This window comes from Malania oleifera, chromosome 3, assembly GCF_029873635.1.
Source record: "Malania oleifera isolate guangnan ecotype guangnan chromosome 3, ASM2987363v1, whole genome shotgun sequence".
In the NCBI taxonomy this organism is placed as follows: domain Eukaryota; kingdom Viridiplantae; phylum Streptophyta; class Magnoliopsida; order Santalales; family Ximeniaceae; genus Malania; species Malania oleifera.
In genome coordinates, this window is record NC_080419.1 from 105,463,517 (window position 1) to 105,477,739 (window position 14,223).

The window sequence follows — 14,223 nt, forward strand, 5'->3', positions numbered from 1 at the left end:
CTGCTAATGTTAATTGTAAGAAATATTTTTTAACACGAGTCCACCAAACAGATGTCATCCTCCATTTTATCAAGTTTATTTTGTATAATTTAGTAAATAAAAAATAAAATTTAAGAATTAAGAAAGATAACAAAATATTACCAAACATATTATATGTAAAACTTTTAAAAATTACATAAATTAATTTTTTTCAAAATAACATAAACATGAAAATAATTTAATAATAGACATTTTCATCCCTAATCAAATGATCAATTTTGTCACTAGAATCCTCAAAAAAATCAAAAACATCGAAATCAACATCCAAAGGAGACTCATACTTAGCATCAATGGGTTCAGACAAATTCACTTCAACATTTTTGCCTTTTCCTTTTAACGATGCCTTGTAAAGATCAACTAAGTGTTTAGGAGTGCGACATATTCGAGACCAATGACCTTTTGTTCCACACCTATAGTAAATATTGTCATTATTTTGCACTTTTTTATTTTATACAGAACTTTCTTTATTCTTTGCCCATTTCCATTGAATCTTTTTAGCACCTTTGCTTTTAAACTTTAAAGGATGATCATCACGGATCTAACAATTTTTACTATCACGACCTTGAGAAAAAGTCACATTCACTTGAGGAAATTGTGTTGAAATAGTTGGACGAGATTGGTGATTTTTCAACAAAAACTTATTATTTTGTTTAACCACCAGTAATGTAACGACCCGGACTTTAAATGAAATTTAAATAATAAAGAAAGGGAAATGGGAAAAAGAAACAGAAGGAAGCTGCCAAGCTTCGTCAACGAACACAGGGTTTCGTCGATGAAGGCTTAAGAGAATTCGTCGACGAACACAGGGCTTCGTTGACGAGAAATTACCGAGAGGGGTTCTGAGGCAGCCTGAATTTCGTCGACAAATACAGGGTCTTGTTGACGAAATTTGTGAAGGACTCATTGACGAAGAACGGGCTCATCGACGAAATCCCTTGTTTTATATATATATACAAGAATCCAGATTTTTTTAAAGCTTCTTAAGGAAGCTATCTCTTCTCTCTCTCCCCTTCGACTCTCTCTCTCTCTCTCTCTCTCTCTCTCTCTCTCTCTCTCACATCATTTTTGGGCTAAATATACGTCGAATCGATAATCCGAAGTCACCACGACACTCCTGGCGGAGTTCTCTCCAAATCTTCTGGAGCGGATCGTGGGAGAAAGCTAGTTGGAAATCATCCCAAAGTTGAGGTAAGGCTTTTTAAGCCATATTTGGTCTTGTGTTAGTTCTAAGAAATGTTGTGCGCATGAAAATACTGATGTTTAATACTAGAGGTTTTCAGTTTCAAAGTATTTGTTAGAGAACCCCTCAGGTGTTAAACTTGAATGTTTTTGGGTGAAAACTTTCTACTCAATATTTGGGTTTTTGGCAATTGAGGAAAATAGTGTATGCTTCGAAATACTGAACTTTAATTCTGGTAAATTTCATTTTAAGGGTGTTGAGTCGGAAACCCTGCGGATGCAGGGAAGAGTTTCTTAGGGGCTTTGCATGAATCAGGTAAGGGGATAAATTAGGCTAGTACTGTTTTGGAAAATGCTTATATACGTATAGTTATCATTTGATTTATGGAAAATATATATGTTTATATATATATATATATATATATATGTTTTATATTTGCAAAATACTGTAAAAATGATCGTATGTTGAATATGTGGAAAATCTACTGTGTGGCATAAGTAAAAATGTTGTAAAATGTTGTTTTCTGGGAATGTGGATGATATGAATTTTTATGATGGAAAATCGGCGTACGGGCCGAGATTTTTATGTGATTTGTCAGCGTACGGGCCATGCTATGTGATGTGATTTGCCGGTGTACGAGTCTTGCTATGAGATGTGATTTGTCGGCGTACGGGCCGTGCTATGAGATGTGGTTTGTCAGCGTACGAGCCATGCTATGTGATTACGATTTGCCAGCGTACGGGCTGTCCTATGTGTAGCTGGCGTACGGGCCGAGCTATGATAAAATGTGTAACACCGGCGTACAGGCCGATGATTTTTTTAATACACGTATATATGTGAAATGATATGATTGATGTGAAAATAAATGATATGAGATATTTATGTATCACTGTTTTAGTATATATATATGATATCAGAACCTGGTTGGCTTGGTCTAGGCTAGCACTTGCACGGTACCTTTGCTATGTGTCCATGGTCCTCGTGATCATGATATCTGTGTTAACGCGGCTGTACGGAGTGGTGTGAGATTGGATGGTCGATGTGGTTATTTTAAGAAGTGTGTTGTTATCGCCCCTAGTATACGGACCAGTCTGGGTAGACCCATCGGACCTATAGACTAGACTATTGACTTGGCAGTGGTCGGCCAACCATTGTCAAGTCCCGCCTTCAGGCCACACAATCCAGTCATGTGGGGGTAATACATGACAACAGCCAACTAACCTACCAGGATGGTTTTTATGTTATTATTATTATCATATGAGATAAGAAATGTTTATGAAAATGCAATATGTTCTGTCATGTATTGATATACATATGTTTTCCCAAATTTGATAAACAGTATTGAATATTTTATGTATGGTATATGTAGAACACTGTATACTCATGTTGCTACACACTAGTATTAGTTTATTTCCCTTATTGAGAGGTGTCTCACCCCTAAATTTCATTAACTTTTCAGGAGCCCCAAATAGGAAAGCGGGAAAAGCCCTGTTGATATAGAGCAGTGATCTGCCCTTGTTGGAAGGGTAAGTCTTGGCTGAGACAGTTAGATTTTTGTGGAAATTGTCCCTAAATTTATTTTTGAAATGTATATACTGAGAGATGGTATTTGTAGTACTCTGGTATATGTTATGCACATTATGATGAGATGTATATGATTTTGTACTTTCTATTGCGTAGGCTTTTGCTGTATGTTCTATTATATCCTTGGTACCCACGGGTCCAGGTGGATGGTGACCTGCTGAGTTGGAATGTATGATGTTGATTTTATTATTAAAAAAAAAAAATTTATGTGGAAAATATGCAGGTCGTTACAAGTAAATAAGAAATTAACTCAGAATATTTTGTAAATCGACGCTCTCGATATTGTTGCTGTAGGAGCACATTCGAGGCATGAAAAGTCGAATATGTTTTTCTAACATATCATCATCAGTATTTTTTTTTTTTTCCACATAACTTCAATTGAGAGCTAATTTTAAATAAAGCTGAATTATATTCATTTACAGTTTTAAAATCTTGCAGTCGCAAGTGTATCCAATCATATCGAGTTTTTGGGAAGAATTGCCACTTTTTTGTATTTATATCTCTCCTTCAAGTTGTTCCAAAAGACTAATGGATCCTTAATGGTAAGGTACTCAATTTTCAATTCTTCGTGTAAATGGTGTCGAAGGAAAATCATTGTCTTTGCGCGATCCTGCACGGATGCTTGATTTTCTTCTTCAATTGTACCACCAAGATTCATAACATTAAGGTGAATCTCAGTATCAAGTACCCATGGTAGATAATTTCTTCCAAAAATATCAAGGGCAACGAATTCAAACTTTGGATATCATAAAGTCACTTTGAAAAACAAATAAAAATTCAAAGTTAGGTAAATATTGAAATGAAAATGTTATTCTCACGTATATTTCAACATAAAAACATTTAAGGACACGTATTCAAGATAAGAAATATAGTTAATACATAAATATAGTTTGATAAAAAAAAAACTAAAATTATATAGATAACAAATGTTAAAAAAAAAAAAACAAAATTTTTACCTTGAAATAATATCAACAAAACTTAAAAGATTCTGTTATACCATTAGAGATTTAATCGTGTTGATGACATGTTGTAAATGAAATAAAGAGAGAATTATAGAAAAATTAAAGTAAATAAATTTGGAGTTATAAAAATTTAGCAGTTTAATTCTTCAGAAATTAGATGTTGCTAATCATTTTTTTTTTCTTAATTTTAGTTGTAAAACATGTCCTTATATAGATAAAGATTATATTGGTATCCCAAAAGTCAATTCCATAATGAACTATTATTTAGACATATCAAAAGTTATAAGGTATTCTCAAGATAATCATCCACATAAATAATATACACGTTTTACAACAAAAATCAAATTTTGTTCGTTGATTTTGTAATTTATTTATTTTTTTTTCATTTCTTTTTTTTCCTCAATAACCCAACATGAAAAATGTATTCCCTTGAATTTCTTTTTATTATTTTCTCAGTTTCAAACAAAACCTTAGACACCCGTTTGGTTGTGGAAAACATTTTCTACTTTCCAATTTTTAGTATTCCAAAATATTATAATAATTTTAGTTCCTTTTAAAATTTTCAAGATTTGTATTAAAAGATAATAAATAAAGAATTTTTTTCAATGTAAAAAATAATTTTATATTTTATTTTAGAATTTAAAAATAATAACAAAAAAGACAACATGTTTTTCAACTTTTTAAAATTTATATACCATATTCAGAACCATGGATTTTGAGATTTAAACAAATTTAAATTTGCATGATTTTTTTTTTAAAAAAAAACTCTATATATAATTCACACATTAAAGTATAATACCCAAAATTTCAAACTCTAATGTGCGAAACAGATAGAAATCTAGAAAAAATAATGAAGAAAACATGTTTTTCTACTTTTCATATAATTTTTTAAAAATTAAAATATAAGGTAACATTTTGTAATTATTTTTTAAAAAATAAAATAAAAATAAAACCATTTACACTCATAAATATTGTCAAAATTGTTTATTATTGTTCATTTGTTTCACATAAATGCCGATTTTTTTTTGTAATTTTTAATAATAAATAAAATTAAAAATTATTTTCCGTAACTAAACGAGTCCAAATTTTCGTATGCGGGCCATAATATTTTTCCAAAATATTCATTTATGAGGAGAAAAATGTTATTTTCATTTATCAAAGTCTTCCTTTGCGAGAAGAGTTAAAATAAAGTTTGTTGCATCAGGTTGGCGGGATGACTAACGAGGATCTCATGACTAGAAAGAAGAAACCGCGGGCGTTGACTGCTCGCCCATTTTTCTTGCGCCACCATTCCCCATTTCCATTTTCCACTCTACCTAACGAAGCATTTTATTTGAAAAATAAAAAATAAAAAATTAATTTTATTTACTCTAAATATTATATATTATTTAAAAATATAAATTTATTCTAAAAAATTAAGGCAAATATCGAAGAATCCACATTTGTGTTTTTAGCTATCTAGGAAAGTGAAAAAGAAAATAAAAAATAAAAAAATTTTGGTTTTACGCATTGTTAGTATTTAGTCTTAATTTTTAGTTTTACTAAAATAAACTTTGGTTTTAATTGTATTTAATAGAGAAGGAAAGTGTAAGGAAAAATGATTCCCTCCTTATTTTCCTTTTCTTTCATTTCTCTAAGAAAAATCCTCGATCCAAACGGACTGTCAGGTTTTTATGTTCTTCCACTAATAATGTTTTTCATATTTAAATAGGCTCACATATTTTCCTCTCTCTTTTGAGAAATTATTAGGCGCACGGGGTGTTTATACTGAAATTAACGTGATTTAGCCGTATATATATATATTAAAAAAAAAAGTATTTGGAGTGTGGATTTTGGACATTGGATTTGGATTTGAGTGGATTTAAACAAATTTCAATATAATTTTATCTTACTTTTATTTAAATCTAATGCAACTTCAAATCCAAACTCTATCCGAACATAGGGTAAGGGTAAAAGACAGTAACTTGATCTAAGGTTTAGCAAAAAGATATCGACCTCGTCTAAATTATAAAATTTTCAATGACTTTCCCTTAGGCCCTATTTAGAACTCGAAAATTATTAAGAAAAAGAAAAAAAAATTTATCAAGAAATCCACATTTTCATATTTGGTTATCAAGAAAAGTGAGAAAGAAAATTTAAAAAAAAATACCAAATTTATGAACAAAATTTAAATTTTACACTTTATTACTTTTTAATTTTTCTTAATTTTCAGTCATATTAAAACAAACTTTCATTTTTAATAGTATTCAATAGAACATGAAAATAAAAGAGAAAATGAGTTTTAAAAATATAAGAGAAAATGAGTTTTCTCTTTATTTTCCTTTCCTTTCCTCAAACAAAATTCTTGATCCAAACGTACCCTTAATTTTTAAGAATTTCATAAATCTTTCTTGAGATCTAAAAAAAAAAAGACACAAATATTAATTTTTTTTTTTCATAAAAGACTTTTTTTAACTGTTCTAAGATTCAAAGATCAAGACAGGTATGTATCATTTTTAAAAATTTAGAAAATGTTCATGAAATTTTAAAATCTTAAGGGGTCATTATTTTTTTTTTATCAAATTTTAGCAAACGTCATTATCTTTTCTCTAATTTCGTTAAAATACATATACATAATAAAATCATATTAGTTTTAGCATTGACACTTATCCTGCATTTGGGATCATAAATTTTAAATCCTAAATTAAAATTTAAGTAAATCCATAAAAATTCAAGTCTAACGCGTCTCTCAATATAGCATCGATGCATTTAATATATTCTCCTCTCATTCTCTTCTCTTAAGGGTCAAATTAATACAATTAAGAAAAGTCATTAATTAGGTAGGAATGCTGAGGATGCATCTTCATCTTGTCTAATCAACTTAGAAATGGAGAATACACTGTGGTATCTGTCTCTTGCTTAGAATTATCTTTCCTGAGGAGCTTATTGTTTTATTGCCATTCCAAAAATAGTAGTTTACAATTAATGTATGTGTATCATTCTAGAAGTAAGTGACTTATTTATTTATTTATTTATATCTACATTAGCGTAATCCCAATCACATCATGTGGAAGTAAGCTACCACAATGATTATATATATATATTATGTTACAGCACATATAATATTTTTCGATTATTCTTTATTAAGAGATTGCTAGTTTAGAGGTTGTTTGATATTACTCTCAAAATTTATGAAAACAAAAATCAGAAATGAAAGTCTCAAGTAGAAATTAAAAATTGAAATTTAGAATTTTAAAAAATTAAAGACTTCATTAAACAAATGGTCATTTCTGTTATTAAAACAAACAATAAATACAAGATATGATTATTTATAAATATGCCTTATTTATTTATATCTACATTACGTAATCCCAATCACGTCATGTAAAAGTAAGCTACCATAACTTTCGATTATTCATTTATTATGAGATTGACTGTTTAGAGGTTGTTTGATCTTACTGTCAAAAATTTTGACATAGAATGACAACACATATAATATCTTTCGATTATTGATTTATTATGAGATTGACAGTTTAGAGGATGTTTGATCTTATTGTCAAAATTTATAAAAACAAAAATTTAAAATTTGAAATAGAAATTAAAATTTTAAAAATTATTAATATATTTGATTAATATTTTTAGAATTACAATAAATTAAAAATTTGATTAAACAAATGCTCATTTATGTCATTAAAACAAATAATAAATAAGAGATATGATTAAAATAATAAAAGTACAAAGTAATATAAATTAAAAATGCTATAATAAAAAAGTATTATAATCATTTTTCTTAAGAATTATGTTTCGAAATCCACTTTGCAAGAATAATTTTATTGTATATGACAACTGAAATATAGTAAAAATGTTTTGTAATATTTTTTATTTTTATTTTTTTTTTGAAATTTTATCGGCATTTTTTAGTTTAATTATATTTTAAATTATTATGATAATTTATTTTGATTTTAATTTAAAACTATGGATAAAATGAATGATTTAATCCAAAAAAGTTAATTTAAAAAAAATATTTTTATAATAGATTTTCAAAATAACTGAAAAATCGTAAAATTTGGATTTCAATTTTTATGCAAATAGCTAAAAATCATCAATAGAAGCAAAAAAATCAACAACATAAACAAACACATTTTCGTAATATGTTTCTTTATTGCATAAAGACAAAAATAAATGTTGCGATATGAATTGAATAATGAAGATGCACAGTGAAATAAACAATAAGAAGTAAATAACACATAACCAAAACAAGACTAACACAAAGATTTACGTGGTTCGACAAAACCTACATCCACGGAAACAATGACACACAAATTTCATTATGAAAATCACAATGTATACAATACACTTCTCAAAATGAACACTCTCTCTTCAATATATGCCTAGAATAACATATATAGAATTTTCTAGGAGGTTTTCTTCCGTTTACCCAACCACCCAATGTTCAAAAATTCAAAATTCAGAAAAACTGCTCGCAGACCAGGCACCATTCGTCGACCAGTACAGGACTTCGCCGACAATCCATAGAAGATAATTTGTCGATGAGAACAATCTTTCGTTGACAAGTCCAGAACTCTGAAATTTTCTTGCTCTCGGTACTTTCTTGTCGACGATCACAGATGTCACGCCCCGAACCCGAAAATGAAACCTAGGGGTGAATTGGTAACCAAACTTGTCCCTGTATCATACAAAACATTCATACATAGGACAATGACTGAGGGTCTGTCCCTGTGGGGTTCCCAAGCACCTTATATACATCCATATACAACCAAGTACACTGCGGAAGAAATTCATTCTATACATATTCTGTATCATACTAGAGTCTATACAAAAAGGAAATCTAGGTCCATAAGACAATACAAAACCCCGGTGTCAACCCAAAACCACAAAGGACCACCCAATACCATCCTAGTGCTTACCCAAGTACTGTCCACAGTACACTGACCACTACAGTCCCACACAAGGACGCTAGTTTCGGTTACTCGAAGGACCTAAAAAATGTGTACGTACAGTAGGGGTGAGACACCTCTTAGTAAGGAAGAATACAAATTATATTGGTATGTGGCATATGAGTGTTATCATGGCATACTAACATGCATAGTTTAACAATCAAAACCAGTTCTAGTATTTTCACAAAAACAAGCAATGCAATCTGGTGTAGTCACACCCTTTGACTCGAAGTTGGACTGTCTGGTGGTATTACACACCCTTCAGTAAAAACTGGCAATCTTGTGGTATTTCACACCCTTCGGAAAACGTCGGTGCCCCCAGTAACCTGACATAGCATTAGCGATGAACCGATGCAGATCTGGTGTTCGCACACCCTTCGGCTCATAAGCCGGCCGATCTAGTGATATTGCGCACTCTTCCGCAAAAGCCATATTTTCAAACCCAGAACAATTCGGAACCCCGTTCCTATTTCACCAAAATACAACACATGCATGCTCATATAACCAAACAAAACCACACTCATTTGGTAATCTAAAATCATGATTTTCCAAACATATACAGTTTAAATAAAGTCAAGGCACAACCATCCCTATTACATAGTATAAATCACCTTATAAATACGGTTTTCCAACAAAACTAGGGATGTAACCCAATACCCCCTTTTTCCCAAAACTGTAACATGAAAAACTCGAAATTTTACCCATTAGATTTCCCCAAATGAGTAACCAAAACACACGCACGACCGTGAACCATAGTTCTACCGAGTCCAATTTCAAAAATAACTAACATACACAGAATCCTCTTACCTTTCCCCAAGGACAAATCCCGAACTCCAAGGCCCCTAAACAACGAACCGAGTTCCAAAACCTACATACCACAATACAGAATATGCTCACAGCCCTATTCTTTACACAACTACTGAGTTAAAATTGAAAACCGAGTCTTACCTCGATTTTAGCCCAAAACCCAAGAATGCTCAAAACGAAAATCTGATAAATAGATATTGTAGAGAATCCTTCCACGATCCTCATGGTAACTTTGTATCAATGATTCTTGCAACGAATAATGAAGAAATCTAGAGAGATAGAGAGTAGGTTGAGTTTCTAGAGAGATAAAGAGAGAATTTGAGTTTTCTTAACTGAAAAGTAATGAAAATATCTATTTAAAGTACCTTTAACTCAGTTGTCCTTGTCGACGAATGGCATCCTCGTCGACGAGCCCATGCGGACACTTCGTCAACGAAGCGGTAATCTCGTCAACGAGTCTGAGATTCTCGGTTTCCCGAAACCTCTCGACTTCTCCTCGTCGACGAGCACCTGAAATTTGTAGTCGAGAACTACAAAGCCTTCGTCGACGAACTTCGGCTTCGTCAACGAAGCCTGCTAAATTCAAATTTTACCCTTCTCTTAATTATTTAAATTCATATATTTCGGTTCGGGTTCTTACAACAGAACCTTCGTCGATGACTCGTTGTTGTCCACTTGTCAACGAACACAGGGCATTCGTCGACAAGCTCTGCTATGTTGCCCCTTCATGTTTCTACATCTTCCTTCTTTGCTTACAAAAACAAAGTATAAGAGCCACAAATAACAACTTCCACCTTGGCGATTATACGCCCTTTAAGAGAATCCCTAAAAACATGAACTGCTCCATCTTGAACTTGAAAACGCTTAGTTGGGTATGTCTCCCTTTTATCACTTGGAGACATGGAGTAAGCCCAAACAATGCTTGAACTTCTCTGAAGTAACTGATTTAGTCAGAATATCCGCTACATTTTCATATATGTGAACTTTCTCCAACACAAGTTCACCCAAAGCAATCAATTCCTGAACCATGTGGAACCTCACATCAATATGCTTGGTTCTAGCATGGTATACCTAATTCTTTGACAAGTAAATGACACTTTAACTATCACAATGCAGCACCACTCCATCTTACTGTAATCTTAGCTCTTTGACTAAATCGGTAAGCCATAAGGCTTCCTTCGCAACTTCAGCAACTACCATATATTCCGCCTTAGTCATGGACAATGCTATCAGAGATTGTACCCTAGATCTCCAACATATCGATCCTCCTACAAGGGTAAATACATAAACCATTGTAGACCTTATGTCATCCATATCTCCAGCATAATCTGCATCAACAAACCCCATAACTGAAGGACAACCATGTTGCTTGCCGAACATGATGTCATATCCCAATGTACCCCATAAGTATCTAAGTATCCATTTGATGGCTTCCCAATGTTGGCTTCCTATATTAGAAAGAAACTTACTTACCACGCTCACCACATGAGCCAAATCTGGTCTCGTACACACCATGACATGCATCAAGCTCCCCACAACATTAGCATAAGGGACCTTTGACATGTCCCGAATTTCCTCTTCCAAACTTGGGCAATCTGCAATAGACAACTTAAAATGATTCGCTAGAGGTGTACTCACTGGTCTCGCATCAGCCATGCTAAACCTCTCAAACACCTTATGCACATAACCACCCTGAGATGGCCATAATCTCCCTGTAGTCCTGTCTCGACGAATCTCCATCCCAAGTATTTTCTTGGCTGAATCAAGATCCTCCATGTCAAATTCCTTATGCAACAAGTCCTTTAACCGATTCACCTCAATTAAATCTCTTGCAGCTATCAACATATCATTGACATACAATAACAAGAAAATAAGTGAGCCATCATCAAGTTTGTTCACATATAAACAACAGTCATACTCACATCTTTTGTAGCCAACTTTGATCATGTAGGAATCAAATCATTTAAACCATTGCCTTGGAGGTTATTTCAGCCCATAAAGAGATTTCTTCAACCTGCAAACTAAATTTTCTCTTCTCGGTTCAATGAATCCCTCCGGCTGTACCATATAAATTTGTTCCTCCAAGTCACCATGAAGAAAAACTATCTTCACATCCATTTGTTCCAAATGAAGATCAAAATGAGCTACTAAACCTAACACAACTCTGATAGAAGCATGTCAGACCACTAGAGAAAAAATCTCATCATAATCTATCCCCTTCTTCTGTGAGTATTATTTTATCATCAACCGTGCCTTGAATTTCTCACCTTCCTTTTCTGATATTGCCTCTTTCTTCCTATAAACCCATTGGCAACTTATCGGTATTTTCCCATCTGGAAGCTCCACCAACTCCCAAGTTTAATTTTCACGTAGTGACTTCATTTCCTCAATCATTGCTCACATCCACCTATCTTTCTCCTGACCATGCACTGCCTCTTGAAATGTAGTTGGATCATTGCAATTAGTAAGAAAAACATAAGACACTAACTCTTCAAACACATACCTTGGTGGAGGCTGAATAGTGCGTTTGGATCTTCTTAATGGAATATCATCAATTTGCTAGCTTTCCAAGCTAAAGCTCCCTACAGCCACGGGACCATGAACATTTTCATTCCTCTGAGCTTCCAACTCCACCTACACGATATGTTCATCACTGCCCCAACTTTCTAGCTCCTGTTTCTGTTCATCACATTAATTCTTGAGTACACTTCACCATAACCTTCTCATCAAAGACTACATCTCTACTGATAACCACCTTATTTTCCATTGAGTCCCATAGCTTGTACCCCTTTACACCTATTGGATACCCCAAAAAGATGCAATGATGAGACTTCGGGTCAAGCTTAGACCTCTCTTCACTAGACACGTTGACATAGGCTAAACACCCGAATACTTTCAATTCGAAATAGTTTACTGCATTTCTCGTCCATACCTCTTCTGCCACTTTACCCTCTAGTTACGCTCTTGGTGATCTATTTACCAGAAAACAAATCATACTAACTGCATCGGCCCAAAAGTTCTTCGGCAGCCCTGCATTCAATATGAGACACCGAGTCCTATCAGCAAGAGTCTGATTCATCCGTTCTGCCACACCATTTGTTGAGGTGTCCGGTGAACTATAAAATGTCTTTTGATGCCCTACTTTGCACAAAACTCCATAAATCGAGAATCTGTGTACTCGATCCCATTATCCGACCTTAACCATTTAATTTACCTCCCCGTCTGGTTCTCCACTTCAGCCTTCCAAATCTTAAACTTGGCAAACGTATTTGATTTGTGACGCATGAAGTAAACCCAGAACTTTCATGAGTAATCATCAATGAAACTCATATAATACACATGTCCACCCTTTGATGCAACTCTAACTGGGCCCCAAACATATGAATGTACACATATTGTTCGACGCTCAATAAGTGAAAATATGTTATTACTAGTGTGTCGCAACTAAGTTGCATACTGTTAAAAATAACAATTGAATTGTAATGAAATAGTAAATCTGTAAAGCATGTCCATCATTTTCACAATTTAAAATATAACTGTATCATCTGTATTTTCTACTTTTCATACTGCTAATATCATACTATACTCATCAGATACTGTGAAACTATATACATATACATAACTGTCATTTATCCCTAGAACTCTGTATGTCATGATTTAACCCCTCATGATAGGGTTGTGCGGTCCGTAGACGAGACTTAATCTGGTCGGCCCTCCAGATAAGTCAATATACTTTACACTACCTTAGCCCGACCAAACTGCATACTCTCCTAAGCATGGGACAGGCTGTTACCTCGTCAAACTGGCCCCCTCAACCCAGCGAACTGGAGAGTTGCATCCTCTCCAAGCACAGTTTGACAGTACCCACACACTATCTAAGATATGTGGTTGCACTCTATCTGTATATAGCAATGGTACCGTGCTCTGTATTTTTTATTTGTATTTGTCTATAATCATTCCTCGGGCATCTGATACTATATATATACATATATACTCTTTTACTGTTTTCATCATGTTTCCAAAATTACCATAACGCAATCTTTTGTTCTGTAAATACTGTAATCTCTATATGCTATATCTATAGCATCTTGATGCTATCTCTGTATATTTGTCTGTATACTATGTTTATATACTTTGTCTGTATACTTTGTATGTTATGGTAACAAGAAACATGACATACTATAAACACTATATATACTATTCTAAATAAAACTGTAATATACTTATCTGAGTAAAACTGTAATATACTATTCTGGATAAATATCTGTGATATACTGATCTGTATAAAACTATAAAATACTTATTTGAGTAAACATCTGTATACATATATATATATATATATATATATATACATATATATATGTATATATATCTGTTTTGTGAAACTATTTGAATAAAAGTTGTATATGTATGTATATCTTTCTGTATAATCTCTATGAATATATGGTTATATCTGTATGTTCTGTATAACTTCATATACTGGAAAAACTGTATAAAGTTCTACATCAAATATTATCTACTCAAGCCACATATACTTTAAGAGCACATATTCTGAAAACTACATAATAACCGGTATACATACATGTTGGTAAAATTTCTATTAACATATTCAAATTTCCTAACATAGCATATTTCCCTTACCTTATCTCTGAAAAGTCCCTACTGTACTCTAAGCCTATACCCGTAGGATTCTCCACTCAACACCCTAAAAACC